Below are 17051 nucleotides of genomic sequence, written 5' to 3' on the forward strand. Positions count from 1 at the left end.
AACAATATGAAGAGATGGCATTGTAAAAAAAAAAAAAAAAAAAAAAGGCTTGGCAGCAGGGCCCATTTGAATGGTTGGTCCTTGGCTCCTTTGTTGATATAGGCAGATCCTTGATGGGAATTTGGAATGATCCCAAATATTGTAGATCACTGGTACATCAAGTCATCCTGAAGGTTGTCTGTGTAACAGTCTTGAATGATATTTTGTCAGTCTTTGGAGATTCTCTGTATAGGGTTTAATCATTTAATTATTTCAGTTGAGCCTGTTTAGTTTCTTTGCAAGGAGATAAGAAATGTGAAAGAGATGCAGATATTAGGGAAAAAAAGTCAGGAGCCTTGTTTCCCCACCCTCTACTTGGGTTCTGGAACTAGACTCATAGGTGAGTAGTGAGGAGCTGGGCCCAAGCACATTAATCCTAGATCTAGCTCTGCTTTGCGCTCGCTCCAGTTCTTGTATCAAATTCACTTCAAGCCACCCAGAGTAGTATGTAGAGGAGTCATTCAGGACCGTGCTTATACTTCATTGTATCAAATGGGAGATCCAGTAATTTATAGCCTATGGTTTCTGGAGCCTGGAGATGGCTCTGCATAAGATTTGCTGAAGCAAATTTTATTACATTAGAAGAGAACCTAGCTGGCTGCATCCTACGCTGGAAGCTTTTAGATGCTAATAAGGAAGTCATGTGAAGGTCACAGAATGACTCTGGAATCCATTCCCCGCCAAGAAAGAATAATGACATTCTGTGTTGGCCTCTTTTCATTTCCCTTTGATTTTGAGTAATAAATTCTCTCCTCACTTCCCAGCTGAACTGTTTGGGAGTCTCTATTCCCTAGAAAGACTCTGGTCACATACCCATCAGATTAAATTAGGTGAAAACTCTTTGGCCTTCATGAATGTTGAAGGATTTCAAAGGGCTAATGGAAATTCTTCTAGAAGTAACTGCAACCTCCGCCTTCCGGGTTCAAGCGATTTTCCTGCCTCAGCCTCCCGAGTAGCTGGGATTACAGGCGTCCACCACCATGCCCAACTAATTTTTGTATTTTTAGTAGAGACGGGGTTTCACCATGTTGGCCAGGCTGATCTAGAACTTTTGACCTCAGGTGATCCGCCCGCCTCAGCCTCCCAAAGTGCTGGGATTACAGGCATGATCCACCGCGCCCAGTTAAACTTCAGTTTTTCATGTTCCATGCATAGGTCAGGGTCTTAGGGAGTGATTCATTCTAGCAGAACTCCCTGGATTTTAAGGCAGATGTTCCATTTATTAATTGACAAAGGAGGCATATTTCTCCCCTGGTAACTCAAAGATTTAGGTCATTTTCCCAGAGACTCCATTTCCACTGTGAGGGTTCTTGGAAAACTAAGCAGAGGATGAGGAAAAGTCTGTGAACAAGCTTGCTGGTCTCTCCCTGTCCTACAAAAGAGCATACCTCTTCTGTAACCAGAAGGCCCTTTTGATTAGTCAAGGCTGGACAGACTGAGTGTGTGTGTGTGTGTGTGTGTGTGTGTGTGTGTGTGTCTGTCTTGAGACAGGGTCTCACTCTGTCACCCAGGCTGGAGTGCAGTGGTGAGATCAGAGCTCACTGCAGTTTCCACTTCCTGGGCTCAAGCGATGCTCCTATTTCAGCCTCCAGAGTAGCTGGGACTATACGAATGTTTTACCGCACCCAGTTCATTTTCTAATTTTTTGTAGAGATGAGGTTTCACTGTGTTGCTCAGGCTGGTCTTGAACTCCTGGCCTCACGGAATCCTCCTGCCTTAGTCTCCCAGTGGGCTGGGATTATAGGTATGAGCCACCTCACCTGACCTGTGATGATTTTTCAACAATGTAATTTCTTACAGAGCCACCTAAGCTGAAGATTCCCTTGAGAACAAGTACTGTCCTGCGGTTTCATGGCCTTTCTTCCATTTGTGGTTCTTGCGAAGTGGAATTTAAATGACATCTTATCAAGATGGATAAACCCTAGTTTCCCAGTGCTGGAATATAGAAGATGGATGGACAAGTAAATCCCACTCAGCACCCATAGTCCAGGCATGGGGACCTCAACACACCTGAGCCCCAGACATCACCTTTCATTGTGAGTAGCTCTGAGATGACGCTTCTGCTGTTCCCAATTCCAGCATTAATTGGATTAGTTATTTTATGAAGAATTTTCATATGCCACAATCCTGACCATATCTTCAAGTGAACAGAAAAATTCTACTAAAAAGTCAACCTTCTGTCTCACTCTATTGCCCAGACTGGAGTGCAGTGGTGCAATTATGGCTCACTGCAGCCTCAACCTCCTGGGCTCAAGCAATCCTCCTGCCTCAGCCTCACAAGTAGCTGGGACTACAGGTGCTTGTCACCACACCTCACTAATTTTCCCATTTGTGTTATATGTGGATTCCACAGGACTGACTTTGAAAACTTGAGTGTGCGTGGATTTTGGTATACACAGAAATGGGAGAGCTGGAACTAATCCCCCCATATACCAAGGGACAAATTGTATCTGTTTTTACAATTATACAGTAGGAGACATTATGTTCCATGACAATGGTAATTTTTAATGACAGTTTTTAATTGAGTGAAATTACCATAAAAATAATAATAGTAGCAGCTAATATTTACTGAGCTGTTACTAGGTGCCTATAAATAGCATAGATTTTTAAATTCTCCATAATTCTTCCTTATTTCACTTAACCACTCTATCTTAAATTACTCATGCTTGCCTCAGTAGCACACATACTGAAGTTGGAACAATAGAGAGATTGGCACGGCCTCTGTGAAAGAATGACATGCAAATTTATGAAGCATTCCATATTTTTTTAAAAAAAGAGAAAAAAATTACTCCCAGATTTTCACTGTGTTTGTGCATATGACCTTTTGTTTAGGTTGAATTATATCCAAAGATGAAATTTCCAGAAGTGAGATTACTGTGAGTCACAGGGCATGAGCATTCTTATTACCCTTGATGTAAATTGCAAAGCTTTCAGGCATGGTGGCTGTCAGCCTGTAATTCCAGCACTTTGGGAGGCTGAGGTGGGAGGATTGCTTGAGGCCAGGAGTTGGAGGAGGCAGTATAATGAGTCACTATCTGTATGATTTAAAAAAAATTTCCAAGCTTTATGCTGGAAGGCTTATATACATTTTAAACACCACTAATACTACAAGAAAATGGCCATTTCACTGCACCTTTGCCCACACAGGCATTATAATTTAACAAGTTATTTTCTGTGTGATAAATGAAAGACCTCATATTATTACTTTGTCACCCATTCTTTTTTCTTTTTTGAGACGCAGTCTCGCTCTGTCAACCAGGCTGGAGTGCAGTGGTGTGATCTCGGCTCACTGCAACCTGTGCCTCCCAGGTTCAAGTGATTCTCCTGCCTCAGCCTTCTGAGTAGCTGGGATTACAGGCACATGCCACCATCCCCGGCTAATTTTTGTATTTTTAGTAGAAACGTGGTTTCACCATGTTGATCAGGCTGGTCTCGAACTCCTGACCTTGTGATCTACCCACCTCGGCCTCCCAAAGTGCTTGATTACAGCTGTGAGCCATGCGCCCAGCCTATTTGTCACATATTTTATTTTTCCTTATGTTAGCTTATTAGCTTTATTTCTTTATTGTCCTTTTTTTTTTTTTTTTTTGAGATGAAGTCTCGCTCTGTCTCCTAGGCTTCAGTGTAGCGGCACAGTCTCAACTCACTGCAGCCTTGACCTCCTAGGCTCAGGTGATCCTTCCACCTCAGTAGTTGGGACTATAGGCACATGCCACTGTGCCTGGCCAATTATTTTTATTTTTTTATTTTTACTAGAGACGAGGTCTTGCTTTGTTTCTTAGGCTGGTCTGGAACTCCTGGCCTCAAGCAATCCCCCCACCACCCCCTCCCAAAGTACTGGTATTATAAGCATGAGCCACCATGCCTGGGGTATCTGTGTCTTTTCCATTTATTTATAGAGTTACTTTGTCTTTTACTAATTCAATGATCTGTTTAATCTTTTATTAAATTATAAAAGTAATAAATACTTTTAAATAAGTGAAAAATGTCCTTCACTCTTGAGACCCATAATCTTATCTCAGGAAATAATTGCAATTGAGAAAATGGGCCATATCCTTCAAGATACATACATGGTGATTGAACATCACTTCATATTTTCATATTTTGTGGACATTTGTGCCAATACCTATTGATCTATTTTAATCCTTTTCATGGTTGCATAATATTTTATTATATGGATGTATCACAATTTACCAGTACCAGTCAACTGCTGGAGGCATTTAGGCTCCTTCTAATATTTGCTTTCAGCTCTCTATATAATTAAAAATTAACCCCCTCAGCCAGGTGTGGCAGCTCACACCTGTAATCCCAGCATTTTGGAAGGCTGAGGTGAGAGAACTGCCTGAGTGTAGGAGATCACCACCAACCTGGTCAACATAGTGACACTTTGTCTCTACTAAAAATAAAAAAATAAAAAATGAGCTACACGTTGCAGTGCACACCTGTAGTCCCAGCTACTGGGGAGGCTAAGACTGGAGGATCACTTGAGTCTAGAAGGTTGAGGCTGCCGTAAGCTATGATCACACCATTGCACTTTAGCTTTGCTAAGAGCAAGACTGCATTTCTTAAACAAAATAAAAATTAGATGGGAATATTGCTCAAGCCCTGGAGGTTGAGGCTGCAGTTAACTGTGATTGCACCACTGCAGTCCAGCCTAGGCGATAGAGCAAGACCCTTTCTCTAAAAATAAAATAAAATAAAAATTAACCTTCTATCATATTTCCCAGTAACACATTCCCTCCTACATTTCTCCTAGAAGCCCTTAAATTTTGTTTTTCACATATCGTTTAAAACTTTTAAGTGCTGATGTCTGTGTGTGTCATCCCTCTTTTTTTTTTTTTTTTAAATGTCTTTTTGTCACTTCTAGCTGGACCTACCATGAAAGACTTCTGAATCCAGGAAGAGAAACTGACTGGGCAACATGTTATTCAGGTACAAAAAGACTTGGACTGTAACTCAAAAATGATCAAATAATAGTGCATGCATCAAGTGCAATGGGAAGCTCTTCTGGAGAGGGAGAGAAGCTTCCAGTTAAGGTGACATTGAAGCCAAGTCCTGTAAGATAAGGAAGAGTTGTATGAGAGTGGGGAGGGAAGGGGGAGGTGGAGGGATGGGGATTGGGCTGGGATGGCATGGAGTGAGCTGTCCAGGCAGGGAAACCAGCACTATACAGACCTGAACAATGAAGATGGCACATTTTGTTCAGGGAATGGTGAATTAAGTGTGGCAGAAATGCTTTGTAGAGACAGTAATTTGTTTGTATGGAATTTTGCCCAAGAGACCTCAGTACAGTTTCTAATTTTTTGATGTTATCATGCATCACTGCCCTTGTCAGATAGTATCATGATCACAATACCATCAAGCATAATATTTCATTGATTCTCACAAAAACAGGTGGGTGCCACAGTTATCCCCATTATATGCACAAAATGATGAAGACTTGGGGTTAATGAGCGATTTGCCCAAGCTCACCTGAATATTAAGACTGAGTCAAATGTTAGTCTGGTCTGACTTTAATGCTTGCCTTGTTCATGAGCACCATGCATTTCCTCTCCTATGCAGTTAAGCAGGTAGACAGGTGAGAGAAGAGCCCGTGTGATATCGGGGGAAATTCGCCCCAATATTTCATGTAGGTTCTTTTCTATTTTCCCTGAGTGTCGGCCGGTCTGAGAAATAAAGGGAAAGAGTACAAAAGAGAGAAATTTTAAAGCTGGGTGTCCAGGGGAGACATCACATGTTGGCAGGTTCCGTGATGCCCCCCAAGCAGCAAAACCAACAAGTTTTTATTAGTGATTTTCAAAAGGGGAGGGAGTGTATGAATAGGGTGTGGGTCACAGAGATCACATGCTTCACAAGGTAATAAAATATCACAAGGCAAATGGAGGCAGGGCAAGATCACAGGACCACAGGACCGGGGCGAAATTAAAATTGCTAATGAAGTTTTGGGCACGCATTGTCATTGATAACATCTTATCAGGAGAAAGGGTTTGAGAGCAGACAATCCATCTGACCAAAATTTATTAGGCGGGAATTTCCTTGTCCTGATAAGCCTGGGAGCGCCATGCGAGCCCAGGGCTTATTTCATGCCTTATCTACAACTGTAAAAGACAGCCATCCCCAAAGCGGCCATTTCAGAGGCCTCCCCTTAGGGATGCATTCTCTTTCTCAGGGATGTTCTTTGCTGAGAAAAAGAATTCAGCAATATTTCTCCTATTTGCTTTTGAAAGAAGAGAAATATGGCTCTGTTCCACCCGGCCCACAGGCAGCCAGAGTTTAAGGTTATCTCCCTTGTTCCCTGAAATTGCTGTTATCCTGTTCTTTTTTCAAGGTGCCCAGGTTTCATACTGTTTAAACAACTTGTGCAGTTAACGCAATTATCACAGGGTCCTGCGGGGACATTCATCCTCAGCTTACGAAGATGACCGGATTAAGAGATTAAAGTAAAGACAGGCATAGGAAATCACAAGGGTATTGATCAGGGAAGTGATAAGTGTCCATGAAATCTTCACAATTTATGTTCAGAGATTGCAGTAAAGACAGGCCCAAGAAATTATAGAAGTATTAATTTGGGGAACTAATAAATGTCCATGAAATCTTCACAATTTATGTTCTTCTGCTGTGGCTTCAGCCGGTCCCTCCGTTTGGGGTCCCTGACTTCCTGCAACACGTTTCTCTCTACTCACAGACTTCTGACCAAATGTGTGTGCAGAGTTTCTACACCAGTTCTCCAAATCTCTGGATACCAACCGCGTATCCCACAATTCCATTCTGACACTACCTAGAGTTAGCGCAGAACCCACAGGTTAGGGGCTCAGTCCCACAAGACCACCGTCACTTCAGATGCCAGTTGCAAGTCCTAGGTTGTCACCTGTATTTTGACCAACCAGTTAGAAATCAGGGTTTCCCATGACGCTCTTCTTGAGTTTAATTATTTGCTAGAACAACTCACAGAACTTAGAAAAACAGGTTTTTTTCTTTTCTTTTTAAGAGACAGGGCCTCGCTCTGTTGTCCAGGCTGGTGTGCAGTGGTGCAATCATAGCTCATTGAAGCCTCAACCTCCAGGGCTCAAGTGATTCTCCTGCTGCAGCCTCTCAAGTAGCTGGAATTACAGGGTTCCCACCACCACATTTGGCTAATTTCTTTTATTTTTTGTATAGATGGGGTCTTCTTATGTTGCCCAGGCTGGTCTCAAATTCCTAGGCTCAAGTGATTCCACCCACCTCTGCCTCCCAAAGTGCTGGGATTACAGGCCTGAGCCAGCGCATCTGGCCACCTTATTTTCTATTACTGGCTCAATGTAATGGCTCCATCTCAGGAACAGCCAATGAAAGAGATGCACAGGACAAGGTAAGTGGGGAGGGGCACAGAGCTTGCATGCCCTCTGTTGGGCACACTACCCTCCCAGGACCTCCCTGTGTTTAGCAACACAGAAGCTCTCCAAACCCTGCTGTTTGGGTTTTTATGGAGGCATGATTGATAAAATCATTGGCCATTGGTAGTTAAGTCAATCTCCAGTTCCTTTTGCCTCCTGGAGTTCAGCAGGTGAGGCTGAAAGTTCCAAGCCTCAAAAAATGTGGTTGGGGCCAGGTGCGGTGGCTCACTCCTGTAATCCTAGCAGTTTGGAAGGCCGAGGCACATGGACCAATTGAGGTCGGGAGTTTGAGACCAGCCTGACTAACATGGTGAAACCCCGTTTCTACTAAAAATAACAACAATTAGCTAGGCGTTGTGGCACATCCCTATAATTCCAGCTACTTGGGAGGCCGAGGCAGGAGAATTGCTTGAACCCGGGAGGTGGAGGTTGTAGTGAGCTGAGATTGTGCCATTGCACTCCAGCCTGGGCTACAAGAGCCAAACTCCGTTTAAAAAAAAAAAATGTGGTTGCTTTCTCTGGCAGCTAGCCCTCCTCCTGAAGCAGTCTAGGAGCTTGCAGCCACCCTGTTAGCTCAACAGCATCCCACATGCATTCTTACCATGCTGCAGATCTGAAAGACCTTAGAGGCCGTTGTGTCAGGAACCTGGGACTAAGACTGAATATCAAAACAGAAAATGCTATTACCTCTGTCACGAAGGGCTTTATAAGAGCTTTGGAAGCTCTATGCCAGGAACCAGGGGCAGAGACCAAATGTATATTTCTTTTTTTATATTGGAGATAGAGTCTCACTCTGCCACTGAGGCTGGAGTGCAGTGATGTGATCATAGCTCACTGCAGCCTTGACCTAGGCTAAAGCAATCCTCCCACCTTAGCCTCTCCGGTAGCTGGAACTACAGGCGTGCATCACCATGTCCAGCTGATTTTAATTTTAATTTTGTCAAGGCAGGGTCTTCCTATTTTCCCCAGGCTGATCTCTATCTCTTGGCCTCAAGCAATCCTTCCTCTTTGGCCTCCCAACATGTTGGGATTACAGATGGGAGCCCCCATACCCACCAATCACAAGGATCTTTATAAGAGAAGGAGGTAGGAGAGCCAGAATTAGAGAAAGTGATGTGGTAATGGAAGAAGAGGTCAGAGAGGGAGATTTGAAGATGCTGCACTTCTGGCCTTGAATATGGAGTCACGAGGTAAGTCAAGGAATGGTGGTAGCTTCTAGAAGCTGGAAAAGGCAAAGGAGCACATTCTGTCTAGAGCCTCCCCCAGAAGGAATGCAGCCCCTCTGACACCTTGACTTTAGCCTTAATAGACCTAGTTGGGCTTCTGGCCCCCAGAACTGTAAGATGGTAGATTTGTGGTGTTTGATGCCACTAAAGGTAGGGTACTTTGTTGTAGCAACAACAAAAAATGAACATGAAGCTGGGACCTCATGTTACAGTTGCTCACGCCTGTAATCCCAGAACTTTAGGAGGCTGAGGTGGGAGGATCGCTTAAGCCCAGGAGCTTAAGACCAGCCTGGGCAACATAATGAGACCTCATGTCTAAAAAAAATTTTTTTAAAAGGCCAGGCGCAGTGGCTCATGCCTGTAATCCCAGCACTTTGGGAGGCCGAGGAGTGTGGATCACGAGGTCAGAAGTTCAAGACCAGCCTAGCCAAGATGGTGAAACCCCATCTCTACTAAAAATACAGACATTAGCCAGGTATGGTGGTGGGTGCCTGTAATCCCAGCTACTCGGGAGGCAGAGAATCACTTGAACCCAAAAGGCAGACATTGCAGTGAGCCAAGATCACACCCTTACACTTCAGCCTGGGCAACCAAGACTCCGTCTCAAAAAAAAAAAAAAAAAGCCATGTGTTGTGGCATGCAGCTGTAGTCTCAGTTCCTAGGGTGGCTGAGGCGGGAGGATTGTTTTAAGCCTGGGAGGTTGAAGTTGCTATGAGCTGTGATTGCACCAGTGTCCTCCAGCCTGGGCAATAAAGCAAGACCTTGTTTCAAAAAGAAAGAAAGAAATGAGCATGGTGGGAATGGGGACAGATGGCAGTGTTAAGTAGAGTGGTCAGGGTTGGCCTCATAAGTGAATATTGAGCAAAAGTTTGAAGCAGGTGATGGAGCTGGCCAAGGTGCTGAGGGAAGAGCATTGTAGGCTGAGTCAACAGGATAAAGGCATTAGGAGGAAACTCTCTGGTGTGTCTGAGGCTGTGGAAGGAGGCCAGTGGAGCAAAGAGATAGAGGGAGCGAAGTCAGCGAGGAGGCCAGGGAGTTCCTGGGCTGCGATCGGTACAGATCGTGTAAGCCCTGGGATGCTATTGCTGGGGCTTTGGCTTTTACTCTGACTAAAATGGGAACCACCGAGGGCTTCTGAGCAGAGAGGCGACGTGATCTGTCTCCTGATTTAAAAGCACGACCTGGCTGCCAAGTTGAGAAAGACTATGGGAAGATTTGGGTAGAAGCATGGGGGCCAAGCTGTGGCAACATCCCGCTGGGAGATGATAGTGATCCTGACCGGGTTCACGGTGGTGGTGAGAGATGGTCAGAGCCTGGATACATGTTGAAGTCAGTCAGTAGGATTTCCTGACAGACTGGATGTGAGCTGTGAGAGAAGGCAGTGGTCAAGGTTGAGTTTGATTCTGATTGAATTATTAAGTAATTTTAAAAAACACTACTGCCTTTCCCAACCCTACCAAGTAAAGGATGCTAGATAAAAGAAATCTCAAGTTAGGCCAGGTGCAGTGGCTCACACCTATAGTTCCAACAGTTTGAGAGGCAGAGATGGGAGTATGTTTTAAGGCCATGAGTTTGAGAGCAGCCTGGGCAACACAGCAAGACCTCCTCTCTACAAAAATAAAAAAAATAAATTTAATAAAATAAATATAGCCAGGCATGATGGTATGTACCTATGGCCCCAGTTACTCATGTGGCTGAGATGGGCAGATCTCTTGATTCTAGGAGTTTGAGGCCAGCTTGGGCAACATAGCAAGACTTCTCTCTCTACAAAAATGAAAAAAATGCCTGACATGGTGGTACTTGCCTGTATTCCCAGGTATGGGGGCAGCTGAGGCAGGAGCATCTCTTGAGCCCAGTTGGTCAAGGTTGCAGTGAGCTATGATTATACCACTGCACTCCATCCTGGGTGACAGAGTGGGACCCTGTCTCAAAATACAAATACAAATGAAATCTCAAGTCAGACCAGTCCCTTCTAGGCTATGTAGGCCTTGTAACCACATAGCTGCATGATCGGGTTTGTGTGGCTGTGGATGAGGAGACCCCTGTCCAATTGTTGGCTATGTAATCAGTTTATTTTTCAATATAGTAATCAAATATATTTCATCATACTTGATGGTCTCAGATATGTGTGGATTTTGGAATTCCGCTTGGAACAGGTTGTAACATCTTATTGGCTCCATAATTCCATAATTTTTTAAATCTGATCAGTTTTTAATAAGATCAGAATTGATATTAGACTACTTAATCGGTTTTGTTAATGAGAAAATGAAATTGTGTTGTTTGCATTTTATCCAAGATGGGTGTCATATTGGCTACATCTCATCAATACTTGAACAAATGCAAAATTAGAGCTTATCATGAAACACGATGTAATTCTTGAAGAAGATGCCATTTCTTTTTTTTCTTTTTTTTTTAAAGATAAGAGTCTTTCTCTTGTCACCCAGGCTGGAGTGCAATGGTGCGATTTTGGCTCACTGCAACCTTCACCTTCTGGGTTCAAGCAATTCTCCTGCCTCAGCCTCCCGAGTAGCTGAGATTACAGGCGCCCACCACCATACCCAGCTAATTTTTGTATTTTTAGTAGAGATGGGGTTTCACCATGTTGGCCAGGCTCCTCTGGAGCTCCTGATCTCAGGCAATCTGCCTGCCACTTAGGAATTTTTCACTAGAAGGCATGTAAATAAAGACCATGGGCATTTGTAATGAATTTAGCATTCATTCTTTGACTACATGACTGTCCCCAGAGCTGTAACTTTATTGAATTTTTTAGAAGCCATTTAGCTAGCAACTGAGCCTAACCAGCCACTCACCGTCATTATTCAGTGCTCTTTTATTATTGTCTATTTCTCCTCCAACTTGGCTACACTCACAAAGTGATAAAAACTTGCATTTGTTTTCTTTCCTTTTCAGAGACAGCGTCTTGCTCTGTTGCTCAGGCTACAGTACAGTGACATGATCATGGTTCACTGTAGCCTCAAACTCCTGGGCTCAAGCGGTTCTCTCACTTCAGTCTCCCAAGTAGCTGGGACTACAGACATGTGCCACCATGTCCAGCTAATTTTTTATCATAGAGACGGGATCTTGCCACGTTGCTCTGACTGGGCTCAAAACTCCTGACGTCAAGTGGTCCTCCTGCCTCAGCCTCCCAAAGTGCTGGGATTACAGGCAGGCATGACCACCTGTGCCCAGCCCCCTATTATTATTATTTTACATAATAGCTTTATTAAAATATTCACATACCATTCACTTTATTTATTGAAATCTGCAATTCAGTAGGTTTTAGAATATTCACAGAGCTGTGCATCGATCACCACAGTCACTTTTAGAACCTTTCATTACCCTATAGAGAAATCCATACCCCTCAGCCACTACCTCCTACTCTCCCCACCTACCTTCGCCCCCAGCCTTAGGCAGCCATTGATTAATTTTTTTGTCACTATAGATTTGCCTAATCTGGACAAATAGAATTGTACAATATGTGATCTTTTGTGGCTTTTTTTCCCTCTTAGCACAGTGTTTTCAAAGTTCCTTTATGTCACAGTGTGTATCAATATTTCATTCCTTCTATGGCAGTATTCCATGGTAGAGACACACTGCATTTTGTTTATCTGTTCATCAGTTGGTGGATATTTGGGTTGTTTCCATGTATTCCATGTATTGGTCATTATGAATAATGCTGCTATGAAGATTGTTGTACAAGTTTTTGTGTGGACATATATTTTTACTTTTCTGGGATATATGCCTAGGAGTGAAATTGTTGCATTATAGGATGACTGTACATTTAGCCTTTTGAGAAACTGCCAGACTGTTTTCTAACGTGGCTACACCAGTTGGGTGCAATGGCTCACACCTGTAATCCCAGCTACTCAGGAGGCTCAGCTAGGAGGATGGCTTGAGCCCATGAATTCAAGACCAGCCTGGGCAAGATAGTGAAAGTCTGTGTTGATTTTTTTAAAATCCAATTAAAATGACAAGAAAAGAAATACCCAAACCAAATGGTTACACGATTTTATGTTCCCACCAGTAATGTATGTGGGTTCCAATTCCTCCACATCTTCACTGACATTTTTTTTTTTCTAGATAGGGGCTTGCTCTGTCTCTCAGGCCACAGTGCAATGATGCCATCACAGTTCACTGCAGCCTTGACCTCGCAGGCACAAGTGATTCTCTCATCTCAGCCTCCTGAGTGGCTGAAAATTACAGGTGTACGCCACCATGCCTGGCTAATTTTTATATTTTTTTGTAGTGATGGGATTTTACCATGTTGCCCAGGCTGGTCTCATACTCCTGGCCTCAAGTGATCTGCCCACCTCAGCCTCCCTAAGTTCTGGAATTACAGGCTGCCACCATGCCCGGCCTTCACCAACATTTGCCATTATCTGTTTTTTTTTCTTCCTTTATACCTTAAAGCAGTATAAGAACAAGTGTCTTCAATTATAGGAAACAGTATAATCCCAGGGCATAGGGAGGCTAAGACAGGAAGATGTCTTGATGCCAGGAGTTTTTTTTGTTGTTGTTGTTTTTGTTTTTGTTATTGTTATTGTTGTTGTTGTTTTTGACAGAGTCTCGCACTGTCACCCATGGTGGAGTGCAGTGATGGGGTCCACTGCAACCTCCACCTCCCAGGTTCAGGTGATTCTCCTGCCTCAGCCTCCGGAGTAGGTGAGACTACAGGTACACGCCTCTACTGCCCAGCTAATTTTTTTATTTTTGATAGAGTCAGAGTTTCACCATGTTGGCCAGGCTGGTCTCGAACTCCAGACTTCGGGTGATTTGCCTGCCTTAGCTTCCCAAAGTGCTGGGATTACAAGCATGAGCCACCATGCCCAGCCTGATGCCAGGAGTTTTAGACTAGCCTGGGCAACCTAGCAAGACCTTGTCTCTACAGAATATTTAAAAATTAACCAAATGTGGTGGTGCCTGTGTATAGTCTCTCTCCCTCTCTCTTTTTTTTTCTTTCTAACTTTTTGTGACATGGTCTGGCTCTGTCACCCAGGCTGAAGTGCAGTGGTGTGATCATGGGTCACTGCAGCCTGAAACTCCTGGGATCAAGTGATCAATCCTCCCACCTCATCCTACCAAGTAGTAGGGACCACAGGTGTATGCCACCCAGGTCTTGCTATGTTGCCCAGGCTGGTCTTGAGCTCCTGGCCTCAAGCAATGCTCTCACCTTGGCCCCCCACAGTGCAAGGATTACAGGTATGAGCCACCATGCCTGGCCCCTACACTGCCTATTGAGAACCAAAAGAAGGATCCAAATTCTCCTTAGCTCAACTCGAGCCATTTCCTGATTGCTTCATCAGCAAGGAGCTGGTTATTGGGCTGTCCAGGCCTCCCAAGCAGCACAGAAATGAGGTGAAGGAGTTTTCCTGCTGCTCCACTCTGTAAGGAGTTGGAGGGTGATGTTTACTCGTTTGCAGAGAGAGATGCCTTGTAGGCACCTCAGGATGGAGAGGACCCTGTTTCCAATGTCCTTTTTTTCTTTAGAAACAGGACCTTGCCCTGTCACTCAGGATGGAGTTCAGTGGTCCTATCATGGCTCATTATAGCCTCAAACTCCCAGGCTCAAGCAATCCTACCATGTCAGCCTTCCCAGTAGCTGGGACTACAGGTAAGCATCGTGACACTCAGTGAATTTTGTTTTTATTTTGTTGTAGAGATGGGACCTCAGTATGTTGCCACGGCTGACCTTGAACTCCTGCACTCAAGGGATTTTCCTGCCCTGGCCTCCAAAAGTATTGATATTATAGGCAGGAGCCATTGTGCCCACCGTCTCTGGTTCTTAACCTTCTGCCTCCCTCTTCCAGTTTTAAAGAATGCTTGTAATTACATGGGCTCTCCTAGATACTCCAGGATAATCTTGTTTTAAGGTCAGCTGATGAGCAACATTAATTTTATCTGCACTCTTAATTCCCCCTTCCTATGTAATTGTGCTGTGTAACATAGGACATGAACAATTGGTGGTGGTGGGGGTTATTACTTTGGCCACCACAGTAACTATTTTATGCCAGGTACTCAGCTAAGCACTGGTGAATTAAGCATGAATAACACACACTCCCTAATCTCCATCCATTCATGGGAGGAGCACCTCACCTGCCATGCTCCTGAGAATCTCGGGAGTCAGAGAAGTCTTCTATGAGGAGGTGATGCCAAAGCGGACAAGTGACAGAGGAGTCGAAGCTAGCTAGGAAGAGAGTAGAGGTTTAAGGGGAAGCATATTATAAGCAGAGGATATTACCCACTTCAGAGACTCCCAGAGGAGAAAGAGTGTGTGTTGAAGGGGCAGATGAGGCTCAGTTGGACTCCATAGCAGATGAAATGGAGAGGGGCAAGCAGTGAGGCTGCCTTGCAAGGCAGGGCAGAGCAGGGGCTGTTAAGGAGTTTGGACTTAATCCCTGAGGCAAGGAGAAGTGATGTAAATGGGGGAGTAACGTGATGAGATTCATGGATTACAGACATGGCTCAGGCTGCTGTAGAGAAGGCACCAGGGAGAGCAGATGGCTCAATGGGTGTGCAGGAGACCTCTCACTGAGTTTAGGGAGAGGTTTTTAAAACAGAAGAAGTTTGAGTAATTTAAATGATGATGGGAAGGAGCTAAAAGTGGGGGATAGGTTAAAGATACAGGAAAGTGGGAGGAAGAACTGACAAGTGAGGTTCCAGAGAGGGCAGGAGAAGAGGAGATTCCCATAGGGGGATTAACACTTTCTTTTCTTTTTTCTTTCTAAGACAGGGTCTCACTCTGTCACCCAGGCTGGAGTGCAGTGGCACAATCTTGGCTCACTGTAGTGTAGACTTCCCAGGCTCAAGGGATTTCTCCCACCCCAGACTCCCAAGTAGCTGGAACTACGGGTGTGCACCACCACCACACCTGGCTAATGTTTCTTTTTTTGGTAGACACAGAGTCTCACTATTTAGCACTGATTGGTCTCCAACTCCTGGCCTCAAGCGATCCTCCTGCCTAGGCTTCCCAAATTGCTGGGATTACAGGCATGAGCCACAATGCCTGGCCTCTGCTAGTTCCGTATTCTCTAGAGTTGTCTTTACTTTGTGCTAGTGTGTCCCTCATTGTGCTGATCCTCTGTAAAAATTAATACCTTTTTTTTTTTTCGAGACGGAGTTTCACTCTTGTTGCCCAGGCTGGAGTGCAATGGCGCTATCTCGGCTCAGCGCAACCTCCACCTGCCGGGTTCAGGCGATTCTCCTGCCTCAGCCTCCCGAGTAGTTGGGATTACAGGTATGTGCCACCATGCCCAGCTAATTTTGTATTTTTAGTAGAGATGGGGTTTCTCCATGCTGGTCAGGCTGGTCTCGAACTCCTGACCTCAGGTGATCTGTCTGCCTTGGCCTCCCAAAGTGCTGGGATTACAGGCATGAGCCATTGTGCCTGGCCAAAATTAATACTTTTTATATTAAATTTACATATATATATATACGTTTTTTCTTTTTGATACCGGGTCTCACACTGTCACCCAGGCTGGAGTACAGTGGCACAACCTCTGCTCACTGCAGCCTCCACCTGCCAGGCTCAAGCAATTCTGCCTCAGCCTCCCGAGTAGCTGGGATTACAGGTAAGTGCCACCACACCCAGCTGATTTTTGTGTTTTTTGTAGAGACGAGGTTTCACCACGTTTCCCAGACTGTTCTCAAACTCCTGAGCTCAAAGCAGTCCACCCACCTTGGCCTCCCAAAGTGCTGGGATTACAGGTGTGAGCCATCTTGCTCATTCTAGTTTAAACTTTTGAGTGGTTTGTGTCTCCTGATTGGACTCCTACAAATACAGAATTGATGCTAGGAAGGGTCCCAGGAGATAGACGCACACAGATGGGATTTGGGAATAGGTTTGGTTATCCAAGGAGAAGTGCTGAGCTCCTTGCTAATGGGATATGGGATGCTGGTGATTTCCAGGAAGTGACCTCACAATGACTCAAGCTACCACATACTGTTGATTGTGAAATGCCAGTTGAAGCATATGTCCTGCGAGCTTAGGGGTGCTACAAGTTGACCACTGCAGCAGTAAAGATGACTCTGAAGAATGGCGTGGGATGGATCCTTTCGAATGCACTTGAGCAGCGGTCTCCAACCACAAGGCCACAGAGCTGGAGGTGAGCAGCAGGCGAGTGAAGGGAAACTTCATCTGTATTTCTAGCCCCTCCCATCGCTTGCATGACCACCTGAGCTCCATGTCCTGTCAGATCAGCAGCAGCATTAGATTCTCATAGGAGCACAAACTCTGTTGTGAAGTGTGCATGCGAGGGATCTAGGTTGTGTACTCCTTATGAGAATCTAATGCCTGATATTCTGTTACTGTCTCCCATCACCCCAGATGGACAGTCTAGTTGCAGGAAAACAAGCTCAGAGATCCCACTGAGTCTACGTTATAGTGAGTTGTAGAATCATTTCATTATATATTACT

At 44.6% G+C, this 17051-nt stretch overlaps 1 long non-coding RNA gene and 1 other non-coding gene across 17 annotated transcripts in view; both read left to right on the forward strand.

Annotated features, from left to right (window-relative positions):
- Nucleotides 1-17051, forward strand: part of LOC129529254 (uncharacterized) — a 51643-nt gene that overhangs the window by 17770 nt on the left and 16822 nt on the right. For 9 of the 16 annotated variants that reach the window (XR_010134203.1, XR_010134196.1, XR_010134197.1 and 6 more), the window contains exons 8-13: nucleotides 1840-2075; nucleotides 4907-4971; nucleotides 7198-7387; nucleotides 14126-14249; nucleotides 15750-15872; nucleotides 16112-16740. This is a non-coding gene — a long non-coding RNA (uncharacterized lncRNA). The remainder of the gene's footprint in view (nucleotides 1-1839; nucleotides 2076-4906; nucleotides 4972-7197; nucleotides 7388-14125; nucleotides 14250-15749; nucleotides 15873-16111; nucleotides 16741-17051) is intronic. The other 7 variants (XR_010134204.1, XR_010134205.1, XR_010134191.1 and 4 more) reach the window with 6 other exon arrangements.
- Nucleotides 2702-2805, forward strand: LOC129530164 (U6 spliceosomal RNA). Its single transcript, XR_008675743.1, has one exon. It is a non-coding gene; the product is annotated as a U6 spliceosomal RNA (small nuclear RNA).

The sequence above is a fragment of the Gorilla gorilla genome, chromosome 1, assembly GCF_029281585.2.
Source record: "Gorilla gorilla gorilla isolate KB3781 chromosome 1, NHGRI_mGorGor1-v2.1_pri, whole genome shotgun sequence".
NCBI classification, from domain to species: domain Eukaryota; kingdom Metazoa; phylum Chordata; class Mammalia; order Primates; family Hominidae; genus Gorilla; species Gorilla gorilla.